This window comes from Eptatretus burgeri, chromosome 5, assembly GCF_056783735.1.
Source record: "Eptatretus burgeri isolate ZD-2024b chromosome 5, Ebu_testis_v1, whole genome shotgun sequence".
Lineage (NCBI taxonomy): Eukaryota > Metazoa > Chordata > Myxini > Myxiniformes > Myxinidae > Eptatretus > Eptatretus burgeri.
In genome coordinates this window covers 39,153,874-39,167,873 of record NC_140965.1, presented here as the reverse complement: position 1 = coordinate 39,167,873, position 14,000 = coordinate 39,153,874, and the positions used below count along the sequence as shown (strand labels likewise).

Sequence of the window (14,000 nt, the reverse complement as noted above, 5' to 3'; positions counted from 1 at the left end):
GATGAGTGTGAAGTTGGAAATTGAAGGGGTGATGATGAATGTCATCAGTGCATATGCCCCACATATGGGGTGTGAGATGGAATATAAAGAAGATTTCTGGAGTGAGTTAGATGAAGTGGTGGAGAGTGTATCCAAGGATGAAAGAGTGGTGGTTGGAGCAGATTTCAATGGACATGTTGGGGAAGGGAATAAAGAGGATGAGGAGGTGATGGGAGGTACGGTCTCAACAAGAGAAATGTGGAAGGGCAAATGGTGGGAGAGTTTGCAAAAAGAATGGAAATGGCAGTGGTAAATACGTATTTCAAGAAGAAGGAGGAACACAGGGTGACATACAAGAGTGCAGGAAAGTGCACACAGGTGGATTACAGCTTAAGTAGGAGATGCAACCTGAAAGAGATTAGTAACTGTAAGGTTTTGGCAGGGGAGAGTGGAGCTCGACAGCATCGATTGGTGGTCTGTCGGATGACTTTAGAGGTGAGGTTGAAGAAGAGAGTGAGGGTTGAACCAAGGACCAGATGGTGGAAGCTGAAGGAGGAAGACTGTTGCGTGAAATTTAGGGAGGAGGTGAGACAGGCGTTGGATGGTGGAAAAGATGGGTGGGATGATTGGGCAATGACAGCAGAAGTTGTGAGGGAGATAGCTAGGAAGGTACTTGGTGTGACATCTAGACAGAGGAAGGAAGATAAGGAGACTTGGTTGTGGAAGGAGGAAGTACAGGAAAGTATAAGGAAGAAGGGGTTGGCGAAAAAGAAGTGGGATAGTCAGAGAGATGACAAATGTATAGGCATATATATTGTTGCAGATTCGCGCCCGCCGGCGTGCGGACGGCCACGTAACTCGAATCGCGGCACGTCGCCCACCGGACGGACAATCCAGTCGTGACCCTCTCGGACTAACGCCGGGAACCAGTCACGGGTGGACCTTTCGGTCTCACCACGATCGTCCCAATCGGCCCCCGCGTGGGATAGGGTTGCTCGCCAAATTCGACCTACCTCAGTACCCACATGGAGGGTAGACCGGGCGATCGCACCTCGCCGCAGGTCGACTTCGGACACGGGCCACTTTAAGCGATCCGTTCCGTACTATCGGGATAACCGAGCGGTGTTATTCGTCGGCCTCGACGGTTCGATTAATTATCGGGCGTTTTAGCCCACGACCAACCCTTTACGTGAAGCAAGATGGAGATTCAATGAAAGAAAAGACGAAGCGAAGCGGGAAAACAGTTCAACAATAAGCACATTTATTTCGCGATGAACGGAAAAAACACATATACAATTCCACCAAAAGCACATGTAAAAGAAGAAGACAATGCAATATTACACAAAAAGCAAATGCAACAATGCAGATCTATCCGACGACCGGGCACACGGCAACACTAATACAATTTTACTTCACAGACGGCGCCGACAACACATATTCCCAAAGCAAAAGAAAAGAGAACCACCCTCCAGGATGAGGGGGGTAGGCGGGCCTGGGGCCGAGACCGTGTCGGGCCTTCCCGTCTGATGATGAGACGCAGAGCGGCGGTGGCGCCTCAACTCCGCGGGCCTCGCGGACGGTGTCTGGTAGGGGGTGGGAAGGGGGCCCCCTTTGTCGCACTATCTCAGCGCGGGGGGAAACAGGAGGGGGTTGCTGATGCTCGGGGGAAGGAGGATATCACCGTCTCGGGTCCCGCGGCGAGCGTCTCCTCCTCGACCTCGGTCGCGTTGCTGGCCCCTCCCTGTGCAGCTCCCGGCACCGACGCGAGCACCCCCTCGTCCGCCTTCGCCGCCGTCACCTCTCCACAGCTCCGTTCTCTTCACTCTGACTAGTACCACTTCTTTCCAGCTCCACCGACGACTCTCTTGAACTCCGCACACTCAACTCAACTTCCGAACGCAGCCGTTTTTATAAGCCCCGTGGCTTCGCTCTTTCACCCTTGACCCTCTGCCTCCGACCCTTCACCTCTCTAACTGGCTCCCCATTGGCCCGAGGAAAAGTGGGCGTGAATGCTTTTTGATCCATGTATTTGCATATAGCGACCGCCCTCCAACGCCCTGGAGGCGGGGCCAAATCGCCCCTCGCTCACCGATTGGACGGAACAAAAGTGGGCGTGAGTCGTTTTTGATCCGTTTTCTGCGGAAAGTCTGTGATGTTTTTGAACACGCTGCTCAGTGCGCGCCCCGCACGAGTCCAGCATCGGCGCCCACGAGTGGCGCGAGATGGTGTGGATGAGATGGTGGCGAGTTGTGACGGTAAAGGTCGTGGCGGTTGTGGTGAAGCGGTGTTGTGGTTGGTGGTTGTTGTTGTGAAGCGGCGTTGTGGTTGGTGGTTGTTATTGTGAAGCGGCGTTGTGGTTGGTGGTTGTTGTTGTGATGGCTGTTGAGACGTGGTTGGTGGTGGTAATAATGGCGGCTGGTCCAAAATAAAGATAGTAAAAGAAAAACGGCTATCCTGAAGAGTCGCAGCCCGCATGAATGACATTTATTCCCTCTAGACAACGGATTTGGGCCTAACTACACATATACTTACAGAGATATCTCACCTAAGGGACCTGAATGGTGGTTTGTGAATTTAGTCCACCACAACAATATATACATATATATATATATATATATATATATATATATATATATACATATATATACATATATACATATATATACATATATACAGTAAGTCCTCGCTTTTCGCAAGGGTTGCGTTCCTGGAAAACCTTATGATAAGCGAAACTGTGTTAAACAAAACATATTTTCCCATAGAAACCAATGTGTTAAAGGGGGGATGTGTTTTTGGCTCGGAATTTTTTGGACATAAACACAAATAAACAAAACACACTCCTCGAGTCGTGGAGACCTACCCCGAGGCTGGAGGAACGGAGTTGATTGCGGTGGACAAGTCACACTTGCGGAGTGGCAGAATTGTCCCCCTCTTCACTTGACACTGTGCTGTCACTTTCTTCACCAGCAGGAACGGTCTCTTGGCAGCTGGTTGAAGGAGCATCCTGGATGGTGGATGGAGTTGGTGCTGCATCTTTTGGCTTGAAAAATGCATGGAGAGTGGGCTGGATGGCTTTCTTTTTCTTTGCTGCATAACGTTCCTTGTAGCAACAAAGGGCATCATAAACAACACAGCTAAAATCAGTGCTCCTTTCAAGATTTGGATCTTGCTCGATAACAAATTCTGTGGCACTTTCAAACGAGCTGAGGATTTGGCTGAGGTTTTTCATGGTGAGATGCTCGGATGAAGGTGTCACAGCATCTTCTTCTTCCTCAAGAGCCCACTGCTGTTCCAACTCCATAAGATCTTCATTGCTTAAGGGTTCTGCATGAGACTCCAGTAAGTCATCCACATCCTCTTCGTCAACCTCTTCAAACCAACCTCCTGCGCCAGGTCTACAATTTGACTTGTAATCAACGGAACATCAGCAAACCCCATGAAATTTTGGACACACTCGGGCCACACTTTCTTTCACACAGCATTCATTGTGGAGGCACTCGCCTCCGCCCATGAATCCTCAATGTTTTCCAAAGCCACCCAGGTCAAAAAAACAGTCAAGACCAGTAGCTTACTGGTCAACTGGTACCAGTTGAAAACCAGTAGCCAACTGGTACCAGTAAAGCCAGTTGGTTTCTTCCTGGTTTTAATATGGAAATTGGAATAGAGTGATATATTACCAGTTGAAATACATGTATTTAACTAACTGGTATCAACTGGGACCAGTACATTGTAACTGGTATCAACTGGGAGACCAGTACATTGCAACTGGTATCAACTGGGACCAGTACATTGCAACTGGTATCAACTGGAACCAGTAAGACTTTAACTGGTACAAATATGAGCTACTGGTTTTTTCAACTGGGAAATTGGAATTCTGACTGAATTTAACTGGTACCAGTTGAAACCAATAGAGACCAGTTAAAGACCAATTAGAACCAATAGCGACCAGTTGAAAATGTGTACTGGTTTTAACTGGTTTTTCGACCTGGGCATTTTTATGTTGTATGTTCGCCAAAACTCCTTGATTGATAGCTTGTCCTTATCAGTTTTTTTGATAAGCTGCAGCATGGTATGCTTAACATAATAGGCTTTAAAAGCAGCAATAACTCCCTGATCCATAGGCTGTAAAAGTGAGTTAGTATTTGGTGGTAAAAATACTACCTGCACGTTTTCACACCAGTCTTCCATTTGCTGAGGATGGGCAGGAGCATTGTCTACAAGCAGCAAAGATTTGTTGTCAATGTTGTTCTCCTTGGAGATACTTCTCAACATGATTGGAGAAGTAATTGATCACGTAATCGTGGGTCAATGCACTAAAAAACGACGCGCTTTTTCTTGTATCACAGCAAGAGATAAAGGCATGAGACGTTTAGTTTGATCTTCTATCCACACACATAATAAACGCTTCATGTTGTGCATGGCACCATCTCTCATTCTCGTTAGTGTCGTTGCACTCGAACTGGTCGCAATCTGTGATATTTTCTTTATCTTTGCCGAACTTTGAACGATCGAATGTACAGTCGATGCAGTGATTGCTGCGCACGGCCGATTTCCGTTGTCCCTTCACCTCGTTCATGTCTTTTAATTATATCCAATTTCACCTTCAATGTGACAGCCTTTCATTGTCACTTGAAACGAGGTGTGCTCGGCTAAAGACTTGCGGGTCGCTTGGGATTCATACTGGAAGGTATGCAGGCGAGCGTGAAGAGAATACGTACAGTACAGCATACAGTACATGCGCAGTAAAGTGAAAGTGTGTTTATGCGCATCCTGTGTGATTGTTGTTTTTTGCAGGCAGTTTGAAACTTTTTTTGCGTTTTTCCTTGCAATGACATTACGATAGGCATAAAATGTTTACGATAATTGAAAAATTGGTCATTAAAACTAAATTACGAAAAATCGAAACTACGATATGCGAACTTCCGGTTAGGGAGGACTTACTATATATATATATATATATACATATATATATATATATATATATATACATATATATATATATATATATATATATACATATATACATACATATATATATATATATATATATATATATATATATATATATATATATATATATATATATATATATATATTGTTACGTTTGAGGGGGGGTATGCATTCAAAGGGTAATTAGGATGTTTAATTAGGTATGCCATGCTGTTCGAGTTTACCAGGATCTCGATGTAATAAGTAGCAATTCAGTGGTGATAAGTTCTCTAGTAAATGTTCATTTCTTCAAGGGGGGAAATGATAATTGTCATGTAATTAGATAGGGACACGGGATAGGGTAAGTGTGTCTGTGTAAACCCCTTTTGGTATTCTTTGGAGACTGGCCGTGACGTCACAGGAAAGTGCAGCGGATGGCTCCGCCCCGTGATCACAATTGGCAGAAGGCGACGGCGGTGGGCCAATAAACGGCTCGATTGGAAGTGACGAGGACAGGAGGATAAAAAGGTCCAGTTCGGGGTCGAAAAGGAAGAGGAAGAAGATCGGGACAAAACGATCGTGTTTTTTTGGTGTGGAGGCTGTTGCGCGTAAGAGCGTCCTTGTTGTTGTGCTGATTCGATCGTGTTCTTCATCGTGTCTTGGAGCCTTGCTGAGCCTCGTGCCTCACCTTGGTTGGCTCTGGGGTTCTGCTGACTCGGAGTACGGGGTCGAACGGCGGGCGGACCTGCCTCCCTCTCCTGCTCGCAACTTGGCGCCAGAACTGGTTCCCTGGGGGCTGTGAGCGGACTTGGGCCAAGACCAGGAGGTCGACAGCACCACGGTTTCTGCTGCCCCCCTGACGAGAGCAAGGCCAGCTTGTCCGACGCCGATCCAGGGACAGTTGCGTCCACACCACGGTCCAGCCTGACCACCAGAAATAGCTACGTTGTGTGTGTGTGTGTGTGTGTGTGTGTGTGTGTGTGTGTGTGTGTGTGTGTGTGTGTGTGTGTGTGTGTGTGTGTGTGTGTGTGTGTGTGTGTGTGTGTGTGTGTGTGTGCGCGCGCTTGGCGCCTTAGAGGGTTTGAGATCTGTATATTCATTGGAATTGTCTGTGTTTTTCCCCACGCCCGATCCCACACCATCCCGTCGAATCGCCCCGGATCCCTCTTCTTGCCGAGTCTTGTTATTTCTGGTCAATAATAAAAACGAATAAACATCATCAACTCAGTGAAAAGTGACTCTTGCCACCTTCCTCGTCCCGTTTGCGGTCGAGCGATTAGAACCGCCATGTTTGGGTTATAAATAAATAAACCGCCTCCATCGTTTCGGCTCATTCTACGTTGGCGGGACTGTTCAAGTCCCGTGGACGTCACAATATATATATATATATATATATATATATATATATATATATATATATATATATATATATATATATATATATATATATATATATATATATATATATACGTAGATATATACAGTAAAACCCCGCTCTCTGAACACCCCGATAATTATCTGAACACCCCACATATGAACACGTTTTTGGCCAGTCCCGAATTTTTAGATCGGAAATCCTGTGCATAGTGCCCCCGATAATCTGAACACCCTGAAAATCTGAACACCCCGCATATAAACATGCTTTTTACCCGTCCCAAACCAGTTTTTTCCCCCCACTGTGAATGCTACTCCAACCTTTGAAGACATCAGTGCGAAATATGGCCATTGTTCAGCCGCGGCTGTATGGCAAACGTCATACAAACAAACGCCGTTGCTAATTACCACCCATCGCGCAGTTCATTTTACTGGACGCAATGGCGTGGATAGAAAATGCAGCGGGGTGTGAAGAGATACAGTGACTTAATTAGAACCTGTTTCTAAATGAATGAATGGTCATCAACCAATAAGGGTCAATAATTAGAATTTGTTAGCAGTATTAGAAAAATAATTTCCTCCAATCAGCAGAGGCCTCCCCGTGAGGGAGGGGCACAAGAAGGCCCTGCACACCTCCCTTTCCATCAATCTTCACTTGCTAATGAAGTTCACGCAGTACGATACACCAAAATGCTGAAAACACGTCACGATCTGCTGTTGGAAGATAAAGTCCGTCGGTAAAGGAAGCGGAATCCAAGTCGCAATGCAAACTCGCTGCTGATTTCGGAATTTCGCTGGGCGCAGTGAACCGTATTTTACGTCGTAAAGAGTCGATATTGAAGGAATTCGAAGACGGGGCCCTATCTTCGCGAAGTCGACGAAAAGGAGGCAGTTTCGTAGACATTGACAACCGCGTGCACACATGGTTCCATGCTGCTCGTTCAAAGAGGATCCCTGTCAGTGGACCTATGGTAAAAGCGAAGGCCTTAGAAATCGCGACTGCCATTGGTGAGGTGGATTTCAAGGCATCCAACGGCTGGCTTGCCCGATTTCAAGCTCGAAACAAGATCTCGGCACGTGCAGTTAGCGGCGAGAGTGGTGGCGTTGATCACATGACAGTGGAGGAGTGGAAAACGCGTCTGCCACAGCTATGCGACGGTTTCAAGCCACAAGACATTTTTAACGCCGACGAGACTGGCCTCTTCTTCCGCGCTCTACCCAAAAGGTCGCTGGTGGAAAAAGGAGACACCTGTCATGGTAGAAAGTTGCCAAAGGATCGAATAACGCTGCTGTTGTTCGCTAGTATGACTGGCGAGAAACTAAAACCACTCTCCATCGGCAACGCAGTGAAATCACGTTGCTTTCGTAACATCAAAGTCGATTCCCTCCCCGTGTCGTAGACAGCAAACAAACGAGCGTGGATGACCTCGGCGTTGTTTGTTGAATGGTTGAAAGCGCTGGACAAGAAGATTTTTTTTTTTTTTTGTATACCTTGGTCGAGGCTCGTATGAGAGCTAACACACAACTCACAGCAAGGAGGCATGAGACAAGAGGGGCGGGAGTGGAAGGGACAAAACAGTGGGGAACAGACACATTAGGTGAACTGTGGAAGGGAGAGGGATGGGGATGGGACGGGGAACATGGCGAAGAAAAGATGGACATTTCAGGGACTTTCAGGAAGGAAAGCAGGAGAAATGAAGGAAGAGGGCTTGGGTGGATTATCGGGGGTAGAAAAGATCGAGGATTTGGATGGGGGAAGATAAGAGTTGGTGGTGAACAGCTGTTTTGAAAGCCTGGAGGGAAGAATGGGAAAGAATAGAGTGAGGAAATTTATTCCAAAGGCAGGAAAAAAAGAGGAATGAAAGAGTGAAGATGAGCAGTGATTCGTGATTTTGGTAGTTTTACCAGAAGGGGGTTGTTGGCGGACCTTGAGCGCCCTGTGGAAATGTGGTGGGGACAAATCGCAGATAGAGCAGGGGGGCAAGGCTGGAGAGGAGTCGGTAGAAGACAGAAAGACCACCGACCAACCTGCGGTGATTGAGTGAGAGGCCCAAAGACTCAGCTTCATTGCGGGAGATGCCGATGATCTTAAATGCCCTGGTTTCGACAGCGTGAAGCCGAGAAAGGTGGGAGGCAGGAGCACCAGCCCAGAGGGGAGAGCAGTACTCCATCAGGCTACGGACAAAAGCTTTGTAAGTGGTCAGGAGCTCAAGAGAGCCGAGGAAGGACTTAGCACGACGGAGGATTCCCAGTCGGCGACTGGCTTTTGAGGCGAGGTTGGAAATGTGACTTTCCCAGGAAAGGTCATGGCAGATAGTGAGACCTAGAAGCTTGAAAGAAAAGACTTCTTCCAGAGGATTGTTGAGAAAGTGGATGGGGGGGTTTTGTAAACGGTCCTTTCGAAGAGACATAGTGAGAGTGTGAGATTTGTCTGGATTGAAAGACATGTTCCACGTGTTGGACCAGTTTGTGATTTTATCCAGATCTGCAGTGAGTGAAGAAGCTGCTGCTTGCCGGTCTGAGGGATGACAGATGGTACGGCAGAGGGTGGAGTCGTCGGCAAAGAGAAATAGAGGATTTTCCAGAGAGTCCGAGAGATCATTGATGAAAACCAAAAAAAGATGCGAAACCAACGGCGGAGGATTCTGTCCTGTCAGGACGCACCAAGTCAGGCTGTCCAAGTCAGGCTGTCCTGGCCTCGTGCGTGACGCGCGCCGAGCCGCGGGTGCAAAAAGCGGCCTTTCCGAGGAGAAGTCGGATCAGGAATGATACACGCCCACTTCCGATCCGTCCAATCAGCAAGTGCGGGGCGATTTGGCCCCGCCTCCAGGCGCGTCGGAGTAGAATCGATATATGCAAATTCGAGGATCAGGGGAGATTCACGCCCCTTTTTCTCCGTCCAATGGGCGAGCGTGGCTCCACCCCCGAGCTCGTTCTGATCCAGAAATTAGCATATGGGATCTCTTACACCACTATAAAGTGCCGAGCGCGGGGCGAATTTAGTCAGTTTTGGGCTCGGGCGAAATGGAGAAGTGTGGCAGCGGCAGTCAAGGCGAGTTGGAGAAGTGTGGCAGCGGCAGAGTGTGGCAGCAGCAGTCAAGACGGGTCTGGAGGAGAGTCAGTCTGTCGGGGTTCGGAGTCTGTCGGGGAGCTGCAGAGAGGGGAAGCCGGGAGCGCGGTCGAGGTCGCAGTGGAGTCGCTCGTCGCGGGACCCAAGCAAGCCAGCTATCCTCTTTCCCCAGAGCATCAACAATTCCCCCCTCCCCCCCCCCCACGCTGAGATAGTGCGGAAAGGGGGACCCGTTCCCACCCCATTTCAAGCAGTGCCAACGAAACCCGCGGAGGAGCGCAGAGTCGGGGCACCGCCGCCACATTTGCGGCTCATCACAAGACGGGTAGGCTCCACCCGGTCTCGCGCCCACAGGCCCAGTCTGTCCCCTTGTCGTTGAGGGTGGCCCTTTTCTTTTGCTTTTGAGTATATGTGTTGTCGGCGCCGTCTGTAAAGTAAAACTGTCTAAGTGTTGCCGTGTGCTCGCGTAGTCGGTAGTATCTCTGCGTAGGGGTTTCTTTTGTTGCAACTGCTTTTGGTGCATAATTGTTGTAATTGTATATGTGTGCTTTCCATGTGCCGCAGAATAAATGTGCCTTATGTTGAACTGTTTTTCCCGTTTCGCTTCGTATTTTCTTTAATTGAATCTCCATCTTACTTCACGTAAAGGGTTGGTAGTGGGCTAAATACGCCCGATAATTAATCCGAACCGTCGAGGTTGACGATAACACCGCTCGGTTATCCCGATAGTACGGAACGGGTCGCTTAAAGTGGCCCGTGTCCGGAGTCGACCTGCGGCGAGGTGCGATCGCCCGGTCTACCCTCTGTGTGGGTACTTAGGTAGGTCGAATTTGGCGAACAACCCTATCCCACGCGGGGAGCCGATTGGGACGATCGTGGTGAGGCTGAAAGGCCCACCCGTGACTAGTTCCCGGCTTTAGTCCGAGAGGGTCACGACGGAATTGTCCGTCCGGTGGGCGACGTGCTGCGATTCGAGTTACGTGGCCGCTCGCACGCCGGCGGGCGCGAATTCGCAACACTGGTGTCAGGTCGTGGGACACAAAGTCATCCCCCTCCTCGCGGCACTGGTGTCGGAGAGCGGGAAAACGGGCTTTCCTGTCTCCAGCTAAATTCACGGGAATCGGTTCAGGGGTGAGAGGAGCGACCCCCGATTCCCTCCAAATTACGAGCGATTTAAATTAACCCCTTACGAGAAGTAAGATGGAGTCTCAAGGCGAGCAGGAGCCGGGGGTATTGGGTATGTGTAGTAATGTAGGATCCATGGCTCAGGTCGGTTCTTTTTATAATTATAACCCCATCACTAACTGTGGTCAGTGGGAGCGGCTTGAGCACGAACTTTGCCGGCAAACGGAGTCGCACAATGGCAGCGCGATCGCACCTCAGTGCAGCACGGAGCGGGCTGATATTAATGGCACAACACGAGGCGTGAGCTCCCAGTCACCGGTTCAAGGCACGTGGTCACGGCATGTGCCATGGCAGGCATGGCAGGATGACTATGCAAGCATTTGCAGGCTTCAGGCACAATTGGGGGATGTCTTGGAAAAGGTGAAGCGTTATGAAAAATATATCGAGGAGGTGTAAAGTGGAGTGGACGAGTCACAACGGCACGCAGACGAGCTTCAGAAAAATTACATGTACGGGGGGACACAGCGATTGGATGAGTTACTGGAACGAATTCGGTGGCAAAAACATGACTTGGCCAATAGAGTCGACGAACTATGTGGGAAAAAGAATTTGGTAGTGTTTTATACCCATCAGTTGGAATATGCGAAGAGCAAACTGAACAAAAGAATAGAGGAACAGCAGATTGGTATCTCCCAGGAAAGGAAACAATGGGAGGAAGAATGGAAAACCGAGCTTGAAAAGAAACAAAAGGAGCACGACTTGGAAGTAAAACAATTAATGGAAAAATTATTGGAGGAAGCAAGGCGGTTCAAAGAACTGGAGGGGAGAGTGAGGGAAATACAGTTGGAAGAGAAAAAATGTGAACACGATGGGGAGTTGAAACAATTGAAGGAAGAGATAAGAACAGGCAATCAGGAAAGAGAAAGCCTAGAATGGAAGATAAAAAGAGGAGAGAGACAGCTGGAGGAAAGGACAGAGGAATTCCAGGAAAAGTCAGAACAGTTCAAAGAACTGCAGGGAGAATTGAGGGAGGAAGGAGAAAGGAAAACAAAGCTCGAAAAGGAAAAACGCAAACAAGATGGGGAATTGGAACGACTGAAGCGAGAGGTAAGGGCAAGCCAGTTTAAAAGAGAAATCCTGGAAGGGGAGATAAGAATGGGAAAGAAATGGCAGAAAAGACTAAATGAATACAGTAAAAAAAGGGACGAATTGAGGAGGGAAGCAATGGAAAGAAGAGATGAAATGAGTGAAGAAGCATGCAAATTGAGAAAGGAATTGGAAAAGAAAGCTTCTGAGTTACAGAAACACCAAAACAAAGAGACGGAATTACAAAACGAGTTCAGGATGGTGAGAGAAGAAAGAACGACAGCAGAGAATGAAACGTTAAGGAACCACACTGTACAGATCAAACAGCTGGAAGCGAAGGCCAGATTAAAGAATGAGATGCAAGAAAGAGTAATGATGGAAGAACGAATCAAACAGGAGAAGGAAGTCAGCCAACTGAAAGAAATAACGAGATTGCAGAATGAGGAACAAGAAAGAGTACTGAAAGAACAAGGAATGAGACAGGAGAAAGAAATCCGTCAATTAAAGGAAACGATGAGATTGCAGAACGAGGAACAAGAGAGACAGTGGAATAAAAAACTGAAAGAGTATGAATTTGAAACTGAGCGACAAAAGAAAAAAAATAGGTTGGAATACAAGGAGAAGTTGAAGGAGCAAGGAATGAAGCAGGAAGGAGAAATCAGGAGATTGAAGGACACAACGAGATTAGAGAGGGAAGAACGAGAGGAACAATGGAATAGAAAACAAAAAGAACATGAATCTGAGGTTGACCAATTGAAAGAAAAGCTGAGGCTGGAGTATGAGGAGAGAGACAAAGAACAAGAATAAAATGACCGTTTTTACAGCCATTTTTCCCTGCTGTGCAGGGGTTAGGCTTTTTCTTGAGGCAATGTTTTATGGCCGGATGCCCTTCCTGACGCCAACCCTGGTCGCCTCTTACGACACACAGGGATATGGTATACCTATTCTAACCGGGGCATACACCAGGACCAGTACACTGGTAATCACTTCGCCGACCTCAGATGGATGACAGGCTGAGTCAACCCCCTGGTGTTAATTCAGCAGCCAACGGGGCTTGAACTCAGGACACTGGGATCCCAAGCCGCCACCCTAACCATTAAGCCAACACCAGGCTCTACAAAGAACAAGAATGAAACACAAAATGGAGATGAACCAAATGAAGAAAACCATGAAACTGGATAAGGAAAGACAGGAGAGAAAACAAGGATGAGTAGTGAGAGAACAGCAAATGAAACACAAAAGGGAGATTAACCAAATGAAGCAAACAACGAAACTGGAGAAGGAAGGACAGGAGAGGAAACGAGGAAGAGTTGTGAGAGAACAGCGAATGAAACACAGGAAGGAAATGAGCCAATTGAAAGAAACAATGAGATTGGAAAACAAAGAGCAGGAGGAACAGTGGGAGAGAAAACAACAACTATATGAGTGTGAAATTGAACAACTAAAACGGAGAGCGAGATTGGAGTCAACGGAGATTGAGGAGCTCCGGAGGGAGAACGAACAGCTAATGGGGCTCAGAGAGAAAGAACGACTCAGATGGGAAGGAAAAAGGAACCAGAAAGAGACAGAAATAAGGAACAAGGAGAGAAAATGTATAGAGACGCGGGAGACAGAAAAAATAGAGGAGAGACTGCATGATAATGACAAGGTTAGAGACGTACACACACACACGGAGGTAGTGGAGGAGAGTGAGGGGGAGCTGGCGGACTGGGTGGAGACCCAGTGCGAGCAGCTGGATGGCCTCCTCCAGGAACGAGGGGAGGGAGTATGCCCCCTTGAGGTGAGTCACGACCAGGTGGGTTCGGTCATGCTTTGCGAGGTTGAGGGGAGGAGTGCTGCGAACGGGTGCACGGGGAGCTTGGGGGGTATAGAGGCCCCGGACACCCTTGTGGGGACATGAATCCCCAGTGTGGTTGTCCCGGTGAGTGTGGTGCAAGGTGTGAGTGCGTCCCCATGTGTGGAAGCGACCCCATGTGTGAGTGGTGTGGTGGTAAGTGTGCAGAAGGGTGTGCTTCCCAGCACGCCGTGTGTGGATGAGGCACCGCGGGCGAGTGCCCCCGCGTGTGTGAGTGGTGTGGTTTGTGTGAGGGAAATGGCACGAGTGAGTGGAAGGCCGAGAGTGAGTGGAGCCACGTGTGCGAGGGAGGTGGCATGCGTGAGTGAACGGCCGAGTGCAAGGGAGACCGTGTGTGTGAGAGAGCGGTATGTGAGGGAGATGTCGGTCGGCATGCGGGAGCACGCAGCTGCGTCCCCCGGTGCGAATGTGAGTGTAATGGAGTAGTGTGTGAGCGTCGTGGCACGCAGGTGTGCGTGGGTGGAATGGAGACGACGACGGCAACAGAGGAAAGAAAGCCGGGTAGCGGCTGTAGCTGTTTCGGGGACCGTGCCGGGTTCACCCAGCAGCGAGCGCGAGGTCCGTGCTGTGCAACGCACGAGG

The 14,000-nt window shown here is 48.5% G+C and overlaps 1 protein-coding gene across 3 annotated transcripts in view; it reads right to left on the bottom strand.

Annotated features, from left to right (window-relative positions):
* LOC147026277 (pumilio homolog 1-like) overlaps positions 1-14,000 on the bottom strand; it is a 364,690-nt gene that overhangs the window by 285,852 nt on the left and 64,838 nt on the right. The window lies entirely within an intron of this gene.